The following is a 19614-nucleotide window of genomic DNA, read 5'->3' on the forward strand; positions in this document are numbered from 1 at the left end:
ATTTTGGTGGCAAGAGTTCTCACTGTCATTCCTGGCCTACAGAGAAGAACCCTCATGAGCTTCAGAGCTTTTTGTGTCTTCCCATTCACAGTCTTGGTGGAGAGAGCCTCTGGATCTTCTCAGTGGGGTGAATGAGTAGATATTACATGACGAAAGCAATCTGGTATAGTACTCCAATCTAATGTCTCTGTTTTTGTCCACTCTCTTCACTCTGGGCTTCCCTAGGAACTCCTCAAGTCCTCTGAGTTGAGAGACACCTCCTGGATGTGAACACTGTTGACCGTATCTTTTAGTCATCCCTCAGGAAGATCTACCATCCCGGGTAACATTTTATTTCCTTTTCTAAAATTGCCAAGTTATTACCATTAATGTCTTATTTATTTTGCATGCTGTTGAGTGACTGTCATACTGCAGAATGCGTGTATGTGTGTGTTGGTGTGTGTGTGTGTGTGGTTTTTTAAATGATGAGTTCTTTCAATTTACAAATATTTATTGATGGTCTATTTGCTAGGTGGAAGCTATAAAGATTAAGCTAAAATCTCCATCCTTAGGCAGTTCAAAGTGCCAATGCATATTCACTGGGGAGTAACTATATTGTAAGACGTTGGTTCTCAAAATGTGGCCCTGACCCAACAGCATTAAAATTACCTGGTAACTCGTTAGAGACACAAACTCTTGGGCTCAACTCCAGATTGACGAAGTCAGAAATTTTGGGAGTGGGTCCAAAAATCTGTGTTTAAGCAAGCCCTTCAGGTGATTCTGAAGCACACTAAATTTTGAGAAACAATAAAGCAAAGGACTTGATCGTATTAGGGAAGTCACTATGCCGAAGATATTTAGTTTTTTAAAAAATCTCATTCCAGGGGCGCCTGGGTGGCTTAGTCGGTTAAGCGTCCGACTTTCGCTTAGGTCATGATCTCGCGGTTCGTGGGTTCGAGCCCCGCGTCGGGCTCTGTGCTGACTGCCAGCTCAGAGCCTGGAGCCTGTTTCAGAGTCTGTGACTCCCTCTCTCTCTGACCCTCCCCTGCTCACGCTGTCTCTCTCTCTCTCCTAGAAATAAATAAAACATTAAAAAAAAATTTCATTCCAAAATTTTTATCAAAGAAATTCATAAATAGAGTTGAAGTTCTTTTTTATTTCTTCCCCAGTTATGTCCTCTTTCCTCTCTCTCCTTTTTCAGAAGAAAATACTATCATTAATTCACTGTTTATTTTTCTTGCCCAAGGTTTTATATTTTTACTATATATTTAGGCAATTATAAATCATATGTTGTATTGTTTTGTGCACTAAAAATCTTTATGATTAGTAGCTTACAAATTTTTAAACTATCACCATTTACATTTTTCCAATCATTTTAATTTCTGCCTAGTATTTCATTGTACAAATATCTAAGAATTATTTATGCATTTCCCTATTCATAAATATTTAGGTGTTTCCAAATTTGCACAGGAGAGGGAAGCTGTCTTTAGATCTTCCTCAGTGCTATGAGACTCAATGATTTCTCTTTACCAAAGAAACAAGTTAAAAGCAAAATAATTCTGTTGGTCTCCTAGTCCCTTTCATTTCGCTGTAGGAATTCCATGCTTCCGGGCAACTTTTACCTTATAACTTGCTACAGTTAAAAATTTGTATTATAATGAAGTCCATCTACTTATTGCCTCTCTGTTCTTATTCACCCAATCAAGATTTGGCCTCACCGAAATTACTTCTTTGGAAATTGTCTATAAAGAGAATATGCTGCATCTCAGCAGGTGTTTTAAATTCCCTTGATTCCTATTAGTGTAAGTTCCCATCAGATTGTCCTAGGGAGACAGACAACTGAACAAATCAGACACTAGTTTTAAGAAGCTGAAATATGAAGGGGCGCCTGGGTGGCTTAGTCGGTTAAGCGTCCGACTTTCGCTTAGGTCATGATCTCGCGGTTCGTGGGTTCGAGCCCCGCGTCGGGCTCTGTGCTGACTGCCAGCTCAGAGCCTGGAGCCTGTTTCAGAGTCTGTGACTCCCTCTCTCTCTGACCCTCCCCTGCTCACGCTGTCTCCCTCTCTCTCTCTCCTAGAAATAAATAAAAATATTAAAAAAAAAAAAAGAAGCTGAAATATGCTATATAATATTTCACCTGGAAGGAGCTGAATCAAGAGACTGACTGAAGGGATTAAATAACAAAGGCTTTAACTGCCTGGGTGTATCCAGTCAGGAAGAAAATCCATTGTTCGCCAGGGTTAGGCCGTGGCCATTACAGCCCAAGGCTGCTTTACCTTAGGAGTCTGGTAAACTTACCTCTAGTATATTTCAGGACTGTAACCATCCTGACTGCATCTCAGCGGTTCACCAGTGGCCTCTGATTGTGGCCTGAGGGCTGCCCCAGAGCCACACGTGATTGGGTCCTAGGAAAGAAAATCTTAGCATTCCCTGGACATGTGCTAACCCATCATTTGGAGCTTGAACCTGTCCTAGAGGCTGTGTGCTAACCCATCATTCTATACTTGAACTTGCTCTACCATATCCCTCTCCAAGAGTCATCCATACTCAGCTTAAGTTCCTCTAGCGATGACGATTTATTGCCTCCCAAGGAACTTTGGGATAGACAGAGCAAGTCTAATCAGTGCTTCAAAGAAAGCCCTTTACATTTTCTGCAGATAAACCCATGCTTTGTCCCCTTCACTGCACCCACATAATCTCTTTTCCCTCAAGCCACTCAATTCTTCTTCCTGCTTTTTTTTTTTCCCCATGTAACACGCACTCCAATTCTTTTACCCATCTCCGCATTTCCGCACAAACTTGAGTGTGGTCTACTTTCTGTTTTTGTTTTCTGAGAGTAAGAAATTATTGTAACTTTCTTAGGACTTTAACTACAGGGATAAATATGCCAATTCCTTTTTCTTTTTCAATGGACTCTGCCTCAAGGTACATTGTCTACATTGATCAGCTGTTGGCTGAAGGGTAATCTACACTGGATATTTGGTTCTGTTCCTGTCACCAAGTCATGGGAAAGCATTTCCTCATATACTGAGGACTCCTTTTTCATAAATGACAAATGTGAGGTTTAGGGAGGCAAAGTGTCATATCCAGTGTTGCATTCAGTATTAAAGCTTAGTTCTCCTGATTTTCTTACCAGTACTTGTTGCACTGTCCTTCCAAAAATATTTGTAGGGATCATTCAGACATAGGTTAACTGTAGAATTAATTAAAGGAGCTGAGCTTTTCAAAGGTGGTGGAGAGGAAAGGCACGTGACTGCTATTCCAAGTCGAAGGGCTCGATAACAAAATCACAGAGGCAGGAAAATGTGGAGCATGTTTCGAGAATGATGAATCAGTTCCAAGATGTATTACTATAGTCTAGAATTTTCCTTGAACCTCCAAGTAAAGTTCAGGCTGCTGCTTGTTTATACTTTGTTGGGGTGGTTGATGTAGGGAGACAAGTTTTTCTCTTAGATGGACGGAGGATAAATGCCTTCTGTTTTGAGATGGTGTGTGAGATTTTTCAGTTTCTTTCAGAAACTAAGAAACATTTTTAGGGGTAGAAACAAAAGGTTTTTATCCTGCAACTCTAAAGTGAAAATAAAATGTTGAAATAGGCTGTCAAAATATTTTTTGACAATTCAACCTTAAAGTGACCTCATATAAAAGGCAGAGAGCTGTTTGGAAGGCTGGTCTATTAGCATGTAGTCTTTTATTTCTCTAAATTACTAGGTTATCAGTCTCCTTCCTTCCCTTTGTGTTTGTCTTAATTTTTATGGAAAGTTGATCATTTGATAATATCCATGATGAATATAAAATTCAGGACAAAGCGTTAATCAGAGTGTTAGGACTGAAGAGATAACCTGTGGGGTCATCTAGTGATTATATTAGAAGGAAGACCTTTGTTTTATATATGAAGAAGATAGCTGTCTTTTGAAATTTCCATCTAATAGTTGCATAGACCTTAATAGTTTACAGAGTACTTTTCGTAAGTATCAATTCACTCATTTAAGATAAATGTCATGAGTGCCTTCTGTGTGTGAAGCTCTCCCCTACTGCCAGAGATAAAAATATGAATATGACATATTCCTTACCATCAGAAGCTCGTGATCTTATGGGCAAAACTATTAAAAACATAGTAATGACTAAGTGTGATAGCAAATACAGAGACAGTTCACAGGCAGGAGTACATAAATTTGTCCATAAGAGAGGAAGTATTGGAGACTTTACAAAGGAGGCAATAATTGAACTAGGCCTTGAGGATGAGTGAAAATGCATAAGATGAAAAGAGTTGGAGAATGATTCAGTCAGAGGAAAAGCAGATGTTCAACACATTGATGAGTGACAGACTCATTTGATAGCAAGTAAAAGAAACCCATTTCATCTTGCTTAAACAAAAATGGAAATGCCTGATGGGCATCCCACTTTGCCAAGGCTGGTTATTGCCAAACCACATGAGGGAGTTGAACAAGAACTGAAAAGGAACCTCCTAAACCACAGGTATCTAATTTATAGCTGTAAGTCTAAATTCTAAATTCTTGGTGCAGAATAAAAACCCAGCCATGCATGAGTTCAGTATCTATATCAGCCCTACTAACATGATCAGAGTGGAAAGATCAAGTGGCACAAAAACGGCTTCCAAGCCTCTCCACCTTGAGTGAAAGCATCAAAGAAATGGTCTAGAAGACTACAAAGATAATGCAAAGGGAGTCTGCTATATGCAGATCTGAGACCTCTAATGAGAATTAACAACTTTGTTATAGTGCCAAAGAGTGGTATAGGGTGGTGGTGAGTACGTGTGTGTGTGTGTGTGTGTGTGTGTATGTATTAATGGAGATGGGGTGATAAAGGGGCTTGGAGAGTTGGCATGAGCAACATTGTAAAAGAGATTTACCCTTTTTTGGGTATTTTAGATGATGAGGGACTTTTAAGCATTCTGACAGTATGATCAGATTTGTGTTTAGGGTGGTAAAGTGTGGTGGAGGTGTAGACGATGAATTGGAAAGGGATAAACCAAGAGAAGCAAAGACAAGTTAGAGACAGTGGAAATCATGTAGGTATGACACAATCAGACCCTTGATTGGACAATGAGGATGGATAAAATGGTAATGAAATGGAAACAAATTCAGGAGAAAGAAATCTGAGAATATCACAACCTATTCAATGTGGCTGGGGGTTTCGGAAGAAACTAACAGGATTTCTACTTTTTTGATGTAAGCAACAGGGTGCCAGGGGGTTCCATTCACCAAGACAAGCCACAGAGGAGGAGAGGTTGAGGGGAAACATCATAGGTTGTGGTAGGCGTGTTGAGTTAAGGTGCTGGGAACCACTCCAGGGGGAATAGTGAATAAGAAAATAGACAATCCCTTCAGGAGTGAGCTCTGGGTTTGAGATAAAATTTGGGAATCATAACTCATGGATGATAACTGATTTACAGCATGGGGTGAAATTTTCCAGGAAAAGTGTGTAAAGTCAGCAGAGAAGTAGGGCCAGCCTAGCCAGCCTTCTGAGGGGACCCCATATGAGGCAGTGTGTGAAAGGAAATGGCCTGAGAGGGGAGGTTGAAAGGAATGGCCATGGAGGTGAAGGAAACCGGAAAAGATGGGTGTCTTCGAATCAAGAATAATGAATATCACGAGAAGGGATTTATCACCGTCCTGTGCTATTGACTAGGTAGTCTGTTTATTTGTTTGTTTAGTATAGTTGACACAGTGTTACATTAATTCCAGGTGCACAACTTAGTGATGTGACACATTTCTACATGACGCTACATTCTCCACAAGTGTAGCTACCAGCTGACCTGTCTTATTGCTGTTACAATGTCATTGACTCTCTTCCTTATGCTGGTAGGCCAGGTAGATATTATTTCCATTTCACAAAGAGTAAACTGAAATTGGGAGCCTGAAATGACGCATCAAAATTTATACAGCTGATCAGTGTTAAAGACCAGACTAGAACCGATACTTCGTTTTCATTTTATTTCTGTCCTTCATCAACTGCGGAACACCCCAGCCATGCTCTGGTAGGGAAATTCCAGAACGGCCCCTAAGCTTTCGGGAGTGGAGAGGTAGGAGCCCAGGGGTTCACCCTTGACACAGAAAAGGTGTGGGACTTCAGTCAGCTGTAGCCTCAGAGCCCTGGGTGGCTGGCTGGCAGCAGCACTGGCCTCAGTTCCCTCCCCCTCCCCCCTGTAAAACTGCGGAGACGTTAAGATGTTTAGTCTTCCACCTCTAATTTCATAATTCTTTTTTTATAACACAGCATAGTGGGGTTTTCCCCATTGCAAAAAAGATATCCTCGTAAACCTTCTATTCTGTTCCTAAGAATGAGGATGAGAGGTGATAAGAGGCACTGAGGAAAAACCGGAGACCTTATCTTTATAGATGCAGATAATGCAACATTTTACTAGCTTCCATAAAACCATGGATACCACAGGGAAATAGATGAGTTAGGTGGGAGGGAAAAGGGGGCTGGTGGAGTGTTAAGATGGAAAACAAATCAACTAGAGTGATAACAGAAAGAAAGAAGGAAAGAAAGAAAGAAAGAAAGAAAGAAAGAAAGAAAGAAAGAAAGAAAGAAAGAAAGAAAGAGAAAGAAAGAAAGAAAGAAAGAAAGAAAGAAAGAAAGAAAGAAAGAAAGAAAGAAAGAAAGAAAGAAAGAAAGAAAGAAAAGGAAGCTTCACTAATTAAAAATAGCGGAAGCCCTGGAGATGCGTTTAAAAGCAATCATGCTGGAATGTTCAAATTAAGAACAACAGAGAAATGGCAATGCAGACTGACTCCATACTCCGAGTGCCTTTTATAAAAGAAAAATAAACTGATATTAGAAAAAGCTTTTCTGTTTGCAAATTCTCCCCTTGTTGCAGAAAAAGAGAAACAGACAACCTTCATATCATTTTCCTCTAGTCTTTGGGTGCTAGAATGAAAGGAGAATGAAATTAAATTCACTTTAAATGTTTTCCTTCCTGGCTGTAAAGCTGCTGGCATCATTTATCCCAGCTCTGACACTTACATAATCTGGGTGTCACGGGAGCCCTTGGAAGTCATTAAATAAAAAGAAGGCATCAAATAATAGAAAGGGAAGGCAATGAAAATTCTGGACCCAATAAGATAGTCAGAAGTCTTGATTTAAATGTAACCCCAGGACTCAGAATATTAGATATTCAGGAATGAGAAGATTCAACTGGGAAGGATAAAGGGAGTTTAAAAAAAATGCCTTTAGGATTGGGAAGGGGACCGCAGTTCCCCAGGGGCAAGGTCATCTTTCTTTGTAGAGAGGAGGAATGCCACAGTCAACCACTCTTCTGGGAGTTTTTGGAGGGTACACAGGTATTGGGTAGGGTGAATCCAGAGGGTATGAATCTCAAATGTAGAGAGCCTGCAGAAGTGGGATCTGCTCTGCAAGAAGACCTCTTTAGCCTGAGGACTGAGATGTAAGCCTAGGCCTTCTTTTGTCTTTCCTTTGCTTCTGGAGTGTCTGATTCTGGGAGTGAGCTCAAGAGGTCTTATGGCTATGTGGCTACTGGCAATGGCACTAGCTCAGACAAATAACTCTGTGCATACCACAGGACCCAACATCCCAACCTCAGGCCCTTCTCTGTCCAAACAAGGTCTGAAATTACCCTGGAAAACACAAGACCCTCCAATCATGTTCCAGAAGGTCATCTCCATGGTCCCAGCACTGAGGCAGTGTCCACCTGCTTCAGGATCTCCACGGAGTTCCCAGAGCCCCTCATTACCCCTTGATCTGCCCTTGGCTGTCCCTGAGACATTGGCTCAAAACCAGGGACAAGAGCAGAGGGTCTAGCACGTTGTAGCATGGTGGCTATTTTCCACTCTTTCCAGGGTAGTTCAGAAGCAGGAAAGGCCAGAAAGAGTCACTAGGTTTATAAGGGAACTTTAATGGGCCTTCCTGGAAGGGCACAGACTCTCAGATATGGCAGTGAGAGGCCCCACTGCACAGATCTTCAGGCTGCTCCTACCTGCTCATTGCCATGGTCCGAGGAATGCATCTTATGCCCCCCTAGACTAACCTTTGGAGATGCTCCAGGAAAGAGGGTCTGCCAGCTTTCTGACCTTAGATCCCATTGGTGAGCCTTTTACTGTGGAAGGTAGCAGATTCGTCACCCCTTCATACTCCCTAGGATGTCCCCCAAAGAAATCCAGGTCCTAATCCTTGGAAGCTGTGAATATTTCCTTGCATCGCAGAAAGGACTTTGCAGATACAATTAAGCTAACAGTATTGAAATGGGAAGAGTATCCTGAATTGTCTGGGTGGGCCTTAAATGTAATCATAAGAGTCTTTATAAGAGGGAGACAGAGGGGCACATGGGTGGCTCAGTTAGTTAAGCATCCAACTTCAGCCCAGGTCACGGTCTCATGTTTCACGAGCTTGAGCCCTGGGTTAGGCTCCATGCTGACAGTGCGGTGCCTGGGTGGGATTCTCTGTCTCTCTCCCTCACTTGCACTCTCTCACAAAATAAATAAATAAGCTTTTTTCCCCCCTTTCTTTTTAAAGGAGAGGGAGGCAGAGAGAGATTTGAACCAGAGGAAGGCGAGGTGATGCTGAAGCAAGATTCCAGGCTGTTGGCTTTGCAGAGGAAGGAAGGAGCCATGAGCTAAGGAATGCAGGCCAAGACATGGATTACAACTTCTGGAAGAAACACTATCTTTCTTTCTGAGACCCTGATTTGACCCAGTGAATCTGATTTTGGACTTCTGACTTCCAGAACTCTAAGAGAATAAATGTGTGTTTAAGAGAATAAACGTGTGTTTTCTTAAACCTCCAAGTTCATGGTAATTTGTTTAGCAGGCACAGGAAACTAATACAGAGCATGCCTGCCACACTTGGTACTTTTTAGGCTGAAGGACAAACAGAAAAAAAATATTTTCAGCCCTGGGTGACAGGCACTCAGTTTCTCGTGTCTTGGTTTTTGTTTCTATGTTAATCTACGCCAAATACACAATTTATTTTTGCTTAAATACAAGTAAGACTGCTATTCTTTCTGGAGGAATGGCAGAAAAGACTGGAAAAGAGGCAACGTGTAGGGAGATGGGGAACTCTGCTGAGCTTCTCTTTTGTGGGACATAAATACCCAGTTTGATCACAAGATGTCTTAAATCCTTAGGCTTCACTGGAGAAGGACCAGATGCTTGACACAAACTTACTCTTCTGCTTGTCCATTGCTCCCATTCTCCAGGCTGCCCACATGAGGGTTAGTCTCCTTGGCTGACCATGCCTTAGGCTGGAGAAGAATTTGGTTCTGGTGGCCCAGTATCAAGAACTCAGGGTTAGTTTCTAGCTTAGACTTTAAGGGATGGATTTCAAAGGTTCTCATGTCATCAGACACATCTTGCCATCAAGGAAAGAAGGTGGATATCGAAGGGAAGAGCAGGGTCGAGACAAGAAGCAGGCCTTCAATCTGTGTGTTCCCTGTGTCTCAGGTAGGAAAGGATTCCAGCAAAACTAGGCTAAAAATCTGGCAGCCTCAGGCTATTTCTTGGAGTAGAGATCTTGGCCTCTTTAAGGTGTTTTGATTCAGAGGAGAACAAGGAACCTTCCTCTAGCTTCTAGAGATTGTGGAGGCTGTCGGCCCAGCTTTAGCTTCTAGCCTTTTGAGTCAGGTAAGTGACTACACAAGGCTGGAGCCGGGACCCTGCCTGGAGCTTCATATTTTGACATAAGGAAGATATCCTAGAGCTTGGAGTTGTCCAGAGTTAGTACCTCTCTCTTGAGGCATCCTCAAAGTGTTGATTACTGAATCTTAACGAGGTTAGTGGTCATGAGAGACAGAAGTCATGGTTGAAAGTCCTGACTTAAAGCAGCTCTAAGATGACCAGGAAGATTGTTTTACACATGTCATTGCTGTCCTCACCTAATTAAATAAGCCTTAGCCTTCAATTCAATTTTGTACATAGTTTTTAACTCCAAGCCAACCTGTCTCTCTATTCCTCTTTCTCCCTTTCTCTCTCTCATTTCTTATTTTTCTCTCTCATAGTTATTGTAGCATTGGAAACCTGAGAGAAGCTAAAATAGAAGAATACCTTGGACAGAGGACCTTGTCTTCTATCCTTCAGATCTTGAAACTAAGGTCAAAGATTAGTTGGTGACAGAGTTAATTCCTTAGATTTTAGTAAGATAATCTTTCTTTCGCATGATGTGGTGACACACTGCAGAGACTGTCATTAAAGTGACTTTTATTTTAATATCAAAATGATCCTTTTATGCTCCAAGAATTTATTGGTATAAAAATCTCTGGCTGCCCTATTTTTCTCTCATTAAACTCACAGGATAACCACCTATACTTGGGTTTTATTTATTCTAGCACTGTATGGGCTACAGGTGGGGCATCTTCTCATTGACTCTGCAGAGTCAATAAGGAACCAGGAAAGAGGTGGATGGGGGGGGAAGGAACCAATAAGAAATTAACATCTTCTGAATCTAAGAGGTTCTTCAGTCTCAGCAGCTTGGATAAGTTTCAGAATCATGAGGGTTTTTGTTGTTGTTTGTTTTCTTTTTCTTTTTCTATTTAAGATTCCACATGATGTGGTTTAAAAAGCACTGGACTTTACACAACAGCAGAGATTCTCTCATTTACTCCTTTCAACTTTATGAAATAAGGATTATTATCATCCCTACTTTACACTGAGGCTCAGGCTGGTTATGACAGAGCTGGAACTAGAATCCAGCTATGTTTGACCTCAGAGCACTATACTTTGTCACCAACTTTATATTCGATGAGTCATTACTGCCAGGCATCTCTTCCTATGAAACTTACAAGGGTCAAGGAGTGACATCCAGCACAGGCAAGTTTCTGGGGATCTTGTTAGGTAGGATGTATAGGAAAACAATCCGATTGATATATTTATTAAGTAAATAATGGGAAATAAAGTTTGAGAGGTAGAGAACCAATTGTAAACCAGTTGGATAAGTTGGATTTGGTGTGAAATCCGTGTCAACCCTGAAAGGATTGTGGCTAGGGGAGTGAATGCACAAGTCTGGGACCAGGCAAAGTCAGAGCAGATGGAGAAGCCACTTCCAAATTCCATCCCAGCATTCACTGGTTGAATTCAAGATGACTTGGTAGAAAGGAGATCCAAAGTGATTGTTGGATTGTGTAAGAGTTGTAAGCATGACCTCACGAAGGAATACATTAAGAGATATTTTGGAGGGGAAAAAAAAGAATTTGATGACAAACGAAACATAAGAGCTTAAGGAGAGGAATTAGTCAAAGGCGATTCTGAGATTCCTTACTGAAGAAAGAGTGGGCACACAGATTTCTTTTATATCTCAAAACTGTAAAGCCAGGGACTCCACAGCAACCAAGTAGGGCATAACTCAAGGACTTGGGGGGAGAATGTCAGAAAACACTGCTCTCTGGAATGGAGTTTAGAAGAAATATGTGACATTCATTGTATATGAAATGTTTCCAGGACATAATCACATGGAGGTCACTTCTGAGTGTTGGTAGTGAAACTAGAGCTTTTTTCCCCTATACTTCTCTAAGATATTTCAAAAATCCCAACTTCAAATATAATTAACGTAAGATGTGTGGAAGCCCTAAAGCTTCTAATTGATCCTGTCTATCAGGAAGATGTGCTTCGGTGTGACCCTGACTGACACAAGGTGAAAGGTGTTTTTGTGACTATTTAGGGCAAATAATAAAGGAAAAGTAGAGAAGGAAAATTGACTACTGATTATAGTACTTTCTGAGCAAGAAAGAATTAGTCCTCCAGACCTGAGCAGTAAGAGTATTAAGACAGGCCAGAGAGAATTGATTAGATTTTGCCATACTAGAAAAAAATACTTGAAAAGATAATTTAATTTCCTCTGCTCTGATTCTTCCATCACTAGACAATTCTCTGATAAATAGTTCCATTTTTCAGATCTCCTGATCCTAGAAATGGGGTGTTTTGGGTGAAATAATGTCAATACATCATAATTAATAAAATTAACCTCAGGTTGTATTCTCAGACTCTTGTGAATTTGGATAGCTCGAGTCAGTTCCACAGAACATGATACATCCCTAGATGAACTCATCCAATTAAGGCATAAATTGATTTTATCATTATTAGTGTGTTAGTTTCCTATTGCTGCTATAACAAATTACCACAATTTATTGGCTAAAGATAACACAAATTTATGATCTTACAGTTTTGGAGGTCAGAGTCCAAAATCAGTCTCACAGTAGCAGTGGGGCCATGTTCCTTCTGGAAGCTCTAGAAAAGAATTAATTTCTTTGACTTTTTCAAGCATGTAGAGACTTCTTGTATTCGTTGATTCATGGCTCTACATCACTCTAATTTCCACTTGCATTGTAATATCTTCTTCTCTGACCCTGACCTTCCTGTCTCCTTCTTAGAAGGACTCTGTCCTTTGGACCCATCTAGATAATCCAAGATAATTTCCTCATCTCAAGATTCTTAACATAATCTTCTGCAACATCCCTTTTGCCATGCAAGACAACATATTCCAGCTTCCAGGAATTAGGACGTAAACATCTTTGGAGAAGGCAGTTATCCTGCCTACCACAGCTAGTGTTGTTACATTTTGCCAAACAGGCCTAAGGACCACTCCTTGGTTTTACAATGTCCATAACTAAGGTGCAGGTGCATTCTAGAGGTCCTCCTCCCTGAGACTGGGCTTGATCTAAGAAGGTCAACGGCAGCTTTAAGATGGGTCATAGGAAAAACATTGTTCATGGCTAACTGGGAACCATGAATACAAATAGGACTGTGCCCAAATGAGGGTAAGCAAAATGGTGACATCTCAGTTATTTGTCACATGATGAGCCCCTGAAAGAAGTTGTCTCCCAGGCTTTGGAACTCTTCAAGCAGAGGCTAGACTACTACCTGGCAGGAAGGTTAAAAGAACATTCAGATGATGGCAGGACTCAGTGATTTTTGTGGTCCTTCTATTCATTAACATATATTAGTTTATTAAATGAATTGGATGGAAAGGTTCCATTTTGTTCAGGAGCCACTGTCCCTTAGTAGTCATTACCCAATGTGTATTTATAATGATGAACCCAATAAAGGTCTAAAACTTACCATCGAGAAGCAAAAGTCCCAGACAACTAAGATGGACTTCACCCCCTGCAGCTTCCATTAAAGTTAATGAGAAGTTAATCATGTCAATACAAGTGACATGGTCAAATCTTGAGAAACTTAGGGAACACAAGGACTCTAAATGGTATTGGTTGAATCTTAATTCAAATAGCTCAACTTCACATGAAGTGGGCAGGATAAAAGACAGTAAGAGGTTGTGTTAATGCTTTGCAGAACACTCCAATTCTAGCTGCAGCAACATTACCTCTTAGCCTAAAGTGTTTGTCCAAAGAACCACTTCATTAAAAAAGAGTGGTTTGAGCTACTTACTAGCTTTACGATCAAGTCATGAAGGCCTTGAAAAGATGGCCTTGCCATAAAATTGTTCCCATCCTGTCTGCAGAAATGCCTGGTCCTCAACCTCAATTCCACCTCCGCTTTTCCTGTTTTTAACTCTTTGCTGATAGTTTCACTTTGGGGTTATTTACTGGCATGTTATTATTTGAATCCTATCTGCCTGTGTATAAGTGAAGGAACTGAAGGGGCCGGAAAGGTATGTGAGAGGCATCAAAGCAGGAAAGGGAGGCAAGCACTTCAGCTCCTGGCAAAATTGTGGAGTTCTAGAACACCAAAGCTGGAAGGACTTCTGGAGATTATCTAACCCCAGTCTCTTATTGTATAGTTGGGGTGACTGGGCTCCATAGAAGCATAGGGAATTGCTCAAGGTCTCACCAGGGCTAGTAAGACGAAGAGAAGGGAATAGATTTCATTTCCTTGAGCTATCAGGTGACGTGGGCTTTGTGCTGATGATCCCATTCTGGTGGGATCTGGATCTCGTTCTTCTGGCGACAGTCTGTGGCTTCCCTGCCCGCTTTGGTCTTATAGTGTGCTTCCCGGCACCACCCAGTGTTGTGAGCTGGGGAAGGCCCATCAAAGTGTGTCTACCCCTCTATCCCCATTCCCCCAAATTGGCTTCTCTTTCCCTGCTTAGTTTGAAAAGTCAATTTACGGGGCGCCTGGGTGGCTTAGTCGGTTGAGNNNNAAAAAAAAAAAAAGAAAAGTCAATTTACTGGCACTTTGCATCACTTTTCTTGGTGGAAAGCCTCCACAGTTTCCTTCTTCTAGGCACTTGTTGACGCCCTTCCCTCCTCATCGAATGTCCTCGTGATCTGGAAGGTGTTCCTCATCCTCCCTGCTGGAAGGTGTGCTTACTCCCTCTGAATCTTCATGAATTTTCTTTTGTTTCTCTGGCTCTTGCCAGAGAGAATTTAACAACTAAATTGTATTAGCTATTTGTGCAAATGTTTTAATGCACATAGTGATGAATTTCCCGAGGATAAGACACACATCTGATGATCCTACCTCCCCCATAGCAGGGCCTGCATACAGAAAATATACTAATCAGAGTAACAGCAAATACTAGCAAAGCACTTACACTGCAAACTGTTTTAACCAGTTTACATTTATTGACTCACTTAATCTCACATTAATCGCATGAGGTCCTTTTTTTTAATCCCCATTTTATGGATGAGAAAACTAAGGCACAGAAGGTACATTGTTCAAAGTTATCCAGTAGAAAGTAGTGATTTCAGAATCTGAACCAGGGAATCTGGCTTCAGAATCTAACCATTCTGCTCTACACAGAAGAGCCTACATGTGTTTATTGAAATATGTACACATCTATACATATATAGGAAAAGAAGGGAATAGATTTCATTTCCTTTAGCTATCAGGTGATAAGTGGTCTGATGAGGTCAGATGACCCCATTCTGTCTTTTGGTGGCCGTCTGTGGCTTCCCTACCCACTTTGGTCTTATAGACCAAAGGTCTACATTAGTGTCTATTTATTTCTATATCAACCTATATAACTATAACTATAAAAACACCAGTGAATGGTATCCACTCAGATAACCATTCATCCTAATTAATTAAAGCTTGCATTTTTATCATGAACCAAAGTAGTGAGACTGTAGGTTATTGAAGAATCAAAGCAGGTCGAGAGAGAATAGTCCAGGAGCAAAAGCAGAATCTCTCTCTCTAGATTGTCTCAACCAAGAAATGTCCTGGATTTTCTAGGAAGTGAAATTGAGAACAGTACTTTGTTGTTAATTATCTTTAAATGCTCCGGGTTTTCCTGTTTACCTTGGGGAGAATCAAGCCAAACACCAAAAGTGTAGGTCCATGGAAGCTATAAACAGGCTGTGATTTCGCATGAACAAATAGTACCATTATTTGGTTTTCTTGTTGCCCCATCAAGATGGGCTCCAGAAGCTTTAATAATTAATCAAATTAAGACTTAAAAATCAGTCCCCTTTGAGGAAGTTTGTATCAGTTAGCTATCAATTAACACTGATGGCTTCAGTTCCCTTCTCAGCGTGCTCAGAAAAACGCGGGATGGAAAGGCGCCACAGTGTGTTAATGGAGCCATAACACACATTGCCTAATGAAGCATGAAGGCCTTGTTTACTCTGAATGCTGTAATTATTTAAGAGCTTTTAAAATCCAATGTCAAACCTTGACTCTCACCTACCTCTTCCTCACAACAGGAATGATGCACTTAATGTTTTATCTCAACTCGTGGCGGTGAACTGAAAATAAATAGCTAATTATACATTTCCATTTGCTGAATTCTTTCATTGCCGTGAAAAGCTTTTGCCAGTCTGGGCTCTGTCATTGAGAGACAGCAGCGTTCAGAGCTACCATTTGCTGAAGGAGAGCAGAGCCTCACATGGGGTGTCCGACATCATTTACCCCACAATTCCTCACCACCACCCCATGAACCACAGGTAAGGTATGTGAGACCCAGGTGTGGCTGAGGATGCACAGGAATCAGAAACCAGGCTCCTTGTCTTTTGAGCAGTCAGAGTACAGTGTGTACATTCATGGGTCTTTGAGTCTGACTCTCTGTGCTTAAGCCCTGATTCCACCACTTTGGGACTGTGTGACCTCAGACACGTTATTGAATCTCTCTGTGACTTGTTTCTTTATATATAAAACAGAGGTGATGATAAAAAATGGACCTCACCTCAAAGAGTTGTTGCTTGGACTAAACGATAAGCTGGTAGAGTGTTCAGAAAGTACCTGGCACACTGTAAGAGCTCAGCATGTCAGCTCTGGCCATTACTTAACTCCTTGCACATGATTGTGTAGCCTCTGAGAAATGTCAACATGCACTCACTACATGCCTGGAAGAGGCCTGGGACCAAACTTCGGTGGAGAAGAAAGATCAGGAGGCGAAGATTGGGAACAGTTGTTTTTGCCTTGCCTCTGACGTTACCTCTCTGGCAGGTGCCTCTGAGCAAATCTATTCTCTTTCTAGGCTAAGATCCCTCATCCGTAAAATGGGGCTGACTGGCCCTTGTGTCTGTTGTGAAGATGAAAGGCTCTGGCAACAAGAGAGAAGGATTCAGAATCTGCTGGTACCTGGGCCCCTCTGGTTCAAGGCAGTCCTAGTGCAGGATGCTGTTCGACATACTCTAGGAGGTATTGGCCAATTAAGACTTGTTCCTGTCCTCCAAGGGCTTGCCACCTAACGGAGTACTCAGACGGACATAGAATACCTAATAAAAAGGCACAAAGAACCAAGGGAGCGCGAGGGGCTGGGATCAGCAGTAGATGCTTCTGGAAGGAGGTCACACTGGGGTTAGACCCCAAAGGATGTAAGACAACCAGACAGGTATAGAGTAAGGTCAGGGCATGCCAAGGGAAGGTGACAGCATCAATAAAGGCATAGAATTGAGAACATGCACATTTGAGAGTTCAAACCCAGGGACTAACTAGAAAGGAACTAGTCACCTAATGCAAAAGATTTGGTTTTGGTTTGAATTTCAGCTCTACTTTAATAACTGTGAGATTCATAGACAAGTTATTGGCCTTTCTCTCAAACTCATTCTCCACACCCATAAGATGGGAATCATAGTCATACACAAATCACATTTATAAGGATTCATGAAATGATGTATGTAAAGCATTAGGAGAGAGGGGAGCCAAATGTCAAGAGAGAAAAGTGATGTGATGTGATATGTAGTTGTGCATGTGCTATATTTTTACCAAGTAGATTACATATTGTGAGAGGCAGGGTGCTATAAAGAGACCAGAGTCTGGTCCATGGTAGTTGGCCAACAGATACTACCTGGTGTTGTTTATCAGCAGGACACAGGAAGTAAAAGTAAACTGGGATGACTTTGTGAAGGACTTGGTCTTTTCAAATTAGAAGTGTGGACTTGGTCTTGTAAGGGTTAGGGAGCCCTTGAAAATTCATGAACAAGTCAATGAAATAATGTCCACTCAGAGACAGGGAAGCTATCCTCAGAGGCGGCCTAGAAGATGACCAGGTGTAGGAGCTCATAGGCTGAGTGGGCCTTGCTATAGGTGAGGTTACCTGCCAGTGGAATCTTAAGTGGCTTGGNGGTCAATGAAATAATGTCCACTCAGAGACAGGGAAGCTATCCTCATAGAAGATGACCAGGTGTAGGAGCTCATAGGCTGAGTGGGCCTTGCTATAGGTGAGGTTACCTGCCAGTGGAATCTTAAGTGGCTTGGTGCTTTCACATTGTGGGATGAAGAAGAGAGGCATCATTTCCATGGCACATATGAGGAAACAAAGTCCTAGAGAATCCAGTTTGCCTGAATCTGTATCATCCATTCATGACAGATGTGGGATTAGAATCCAAGTATTTGGACTTCTGGTCCAGTGATTTATACCACAGATAAATCCATGAGTGTGGGACAGTTTAGGGGAGGAGGGAAGACTCCAGTATCACAGAGAAGGTCTCTGGCACCTGTCATTAATGTCAAAATGCACTACAACTTCCAGGCATTGGATCATTGTTCAGATGCAAATAGCAGTGTATGGTGGTGGGGGGGCGGGCAGGGGGCATAGTAAGGGGCCACTCATTTTATCCATGTAAACCCCAGTGTCAGGGAGCAGAATCCCTGCCTGAATAAAGAGCCTGAGGTTTCTTGTACTCCACAGGGTATGAAGTGACCAGTGAGCAGGGCGCAGTTAGAGAGAAAGCCAGCTGTGTCAGACTTGCTCAGTGTCACCTGCACTTTGCGGGCCTTGGCCGGCGTTATGTCTCTCCCACTTTCCTGCTGTCATCAGGATGACATATTTCTGCTCAGGATCTTCGAGTCCATGTTCTTTCTGTCCTCCTCCACCATAGGACATGGGCAGACCACATCCTGGTGGGGTTTAGAAGTCTGGCGTGGCCAGAGCCCCCTGCCCAAGGAGAGGGCTGGGGGCTGAGGAAGAATCTGATACTGGACATGCCCTGGAGACAGATCCTTTCTGCTGCCTCAGCATTTTCCACCCCCAAGAGTGCTCAGGGAGTGGAGGGTCATGACAGTGCTCCGGGGAGCGGGCGGGGGGCGGGGGTTGACAGTCACAGGCTCATTGAGCATCTGTACCTGGCCACAAGGATGTGGGCAGTGAGTACTGAAAGTTATGTTGACTCGGGGCCCCTTGAAGCCTGTTGGAACAATAAAATGCCACCAGGCCACATTTCTGTCTTGTAAACAGTTGCTCAAGAATCTATCACGGAGACAGGTTCACAGGGCTCCCTTCGGAGAGAGCAATGTGATAACTTTTTGGAAAATGTTTTATTTTGCCCTCCATTGTATAATTCTTGTCATTTTCTTCAGCTGAAACTAAGGGCTGATGGTGAGACTTTCTATCTAGATGTCAGCAGCCAGAGTGAATACTGTAATTTATTTGTTGAAGATCCGTAGTTACTGCCTCCCTGTCTGCCCAGCCCGGGTTAAATTTCAACCCCTTAAGCATGACCTCTGATTTCTCCTGCTCCCAAGAAGGAGTGCCAACATCTACCCTCTTCAGTCAAAGGCCTCAGTCTGTCTGCTGCCGTGTCTTCTATTGACTTCCCCCGTGTGCCTTCACACACCTCCTCAGTCTCATTTCCCCAAGGCCCCGAGCTCTGGCCACCTCCTTATCTCTCTCATACACTTCTCTACTGGCAAGCCATCTGTCAACATTGAAAACTCCCCTTACCAAAGGCCTTCTTCTCTTTGAAACCTTCTCATGTCAGTTTCTTAATTAAGATGCTACCTTCAGTGCTCCCAGAGCCCATTGCTTATGCTAGGTTATTGCCTTGTTTTTATTCATTTATTTATTCAACCATTCAATATCTATTTTCTCAAAAGCTACTGTATTAATGGCCCATTGTTACAACTTGTGCAGAAGCGTGGAGATGAGTAACAAGAGAGAGGGAAGCCAAATTAAGTGATGGGACGGGATGGGATGTGATAATTAATTGTGCATGTGCCGTGTTTTTTCCTGTAGATCATATATTTGTGGGAGGCAGGCAGGGTTGTATAAAGTAAAAGTGCTTGGTCATTGTAGTCAAGCAAGCCTGGTACCATTCACATTAACTAGCTATGAAACTGGACTTCAAGTTCCTATCCTGTAAATGGAGATAATAATATCTCCTTGGGAGTATGTTGTGAGACTGAATTGAACAATAAATATAATATGCCTAGCTCATGACATGAGCAAAATGAATACAACTTCATGCCCAATTTTGCTGAAAAGTAAATGTTTGAGTAATTAAGAAAAAAAATCAGATGACTGTGTACCTGAAATGAAGATGCTAAA

This window comes from Crocuta crocuta, unplaced genomic scaffold, assembly GCF_008692635.1.
Source record: "Crocuta crocuta isolate KB4526 unplaced genomic scaffold, BGI_CrCroc_1.0 scaffold70, whole genome shotgun sequence".
Lineage (NCBI taxonomy): Eukaryota > Metazoa > Chordata > Mammalia > Carnivora > Hyaenidae > Crocuta > Crocuta crocuta.